Raw genomic sequence first — 2,329 nt, 5'->3', positions numbered from 1 at the left:
AAAAACTTTTTTTGAAAAAGATTTTTAGATTTTACAGATTTATTTATTTGAGAGAGAGAGAGCGCACAAGCAGAGCAGAGGAGCAGAGGGAGAGAGAGAGAAGCAGGCTCCCCGCTGAGCAGGGAGCCCAATGCAGGCTGATCCCAGGCCCTGGAGATCACAGGCTGAGCAACATGCAGACACTTAATGGATTAAGCCATCCACACACTCCTGAAAAAAATATTTCTTTTCATATTATAGAGTCAACAGATTGTGTTTTTGTAGTGCTTTTACAAAATCGGTAAACCCTAGGCTGTGTGCCTCTGATACTGGATGGACAAAGTGCACAGCCCGCAGCTCCCATTCTGGTTGGCTGAAGAACTGGGGGTTCCCCCATAACTCCTACTATTGCCTGGCATGTCTTTTCTGGGTTGGCCTCTAACACCATTTCTTCCTACATCCTATTTACCAATCTTTTTAAGATTCAGCCAGGAACAAGACTGCCAAGATTCTGCCGTCTGATAAGTTACTTTTTAGTGACAAGAGAGTTATAAGTAAACACATCAATAGTAGGGTCATTTCAGGTAGTGATTCAGGGTATGAAAAAATAAAGCCAGGCAACAGGAGTGTGGAATGCTCTACTTTAATAAAGCTGGTATGACAAGGGCTTATAGGCCATTTGAGCAGAGCCTTGAGAATTGAGGGGAAAGGTTCTAGAGGGAGAGTGTGTACCGTGAGAGCAAGGGCCTTGAGGCAGAGAAGAGCTTGGTGTCCTGGGGAAACAGAAAGAAGGCCAGTGTTACTGGGCAGCACGAGCCAAGCAAAAGATGGCGTGAGATGAACACGGAGGAGGTGGGCCCAGGTCCCACAGGGACTCGTAGGCCTTAACGAGGAAGTCACATTTAAGTCCAGAAGTGATAGCTTTAAAGCCACCTTACTTTGCAGGAGCTCCCTGTGGTAGCTCCTGCGAGGTGGTACCCCGGCCAGCTTCTGCAGGCCCTGGGTGGCTCCTGCTCTCACCTCCAGCAGCTGGAGGGCCGGTTTCGCCTCTGTGCGGTCATCACTCGTTTGCGTGGTGGCTTCTTCCGGGGGCCCCCAGAGCCGGAGGGGTGACGGGGCCACCGCGCGGCACGGGTTAACGGGAGTGCTGGCAGTCCACCCCGCATGGCCACGCGGGTTCCGGCTGGGGGAGGCGGGGGCTGGCGCGTGATGCAGACGGGCACACGTGGCCCCGGGGTGTGCTCCTCCGGACAGCTTGGGGGTCGCTACCCTAGCCGGGGCGTCCCGTCCGCTTGGCTGGCGGCCTCTGGATCGGGCGGATGGCCGCGTCACGGGACGCACTCTCCGAAGGGCAGCGGGCCGCAGGAAGCGCCGCTAGCCTCTCCACTTGAAAGTTTTCCTTGGGGCTCGGAAGCCCAACTTGCCCATCCGAGAAATGGGACTCAAAAGATAATCTGCCAACTTGGACGTTTTATTCTTTCTCTACGCCCCTAGCCGTTTTGGAGCCCAAGGAGCTGGGGCAAGCGGACTGCCACCCCAGACACCAGGGCGCGGTGGCCCGACTTAATTCTGGGGCCCCTGTTGCCGGGAAGCGCCTGAAAAGACCCCGCGGGGCGCGGTCGCTGGGCCGGGTCACGTGACTGTCACTGGCCGCCCGCCGGGCGGGGGGGGAAAGCAACCACTGCGCATGCGTACCTTTTATCTTTATCTTTTATTTTTTTTTCCCCCTTTGGTTGGCTTGGACGCAACCACTGTCAGCTCCTCCCCCTCCTTTTCCATCCTTCCTGACACAGGCTCCCTTCCCCCCGCCCATTGGTTACGTCAGGCAGACAGGACGGTAAGCCAATCACAGTGCTGTGTTCAGAGGCCGGCACGCGGAACCGGTCGGATCCGACCAATGAGGGCGCTCGGAGCGGGCGCGCCCCAACCGGGCAGGGGAGCCGAGGCCGAGTGGGCGGTGCTTCCCCAGTCAGCATGTGGGCGGGGGAGGGCGGGGACCAGCAGCCGCAGAGGCGTCGACGGCGGCGGCGACGACGACGTTCCTCAGTCTTCGGGGTGGGCTCGGCGGCGCAGGCCGAGCTTTGCGGAGGCCTCGGCGGTCAGCGGCGGCGGCCCTAGGGGGGCCGCGGCGCCATGGGTGGGCGGTAGACAGGCTCAGGCCGGCAAGGCGAGGGGCGGCGGCGGTCGTCCGGGCCGCGGCGACCTTCGGCGGGGCCCGGGGGTGGGGAGGCCCGGGCGGGGGTCGTCCCGGACAGCGCGGGGCCGCGGGGCGGGTTTCGCAAGCCGTCGGGGTGCAAGAGGCCTGGGCCGCCTCGAGGAGCCGCCGCCGGCCGCTGGGCCCCGCCGCCGG

Source organism: Mustela nigripes, chromosome 11, assembly GCF_022355385.1.
Source record: "Mustela nigripes isolate SB6536 chromosome 11, MUSNIG.SB6536, whole genome shotgun sequence".
Lineage (NCBI taxonomy): Eukaryota > Metazoa > Chordata > Mammalia > Carnivora > Mustelidae > Mustela > Mustela nigripes.
Note: the sequence above shows the minus strand (reverse complement) of the source record.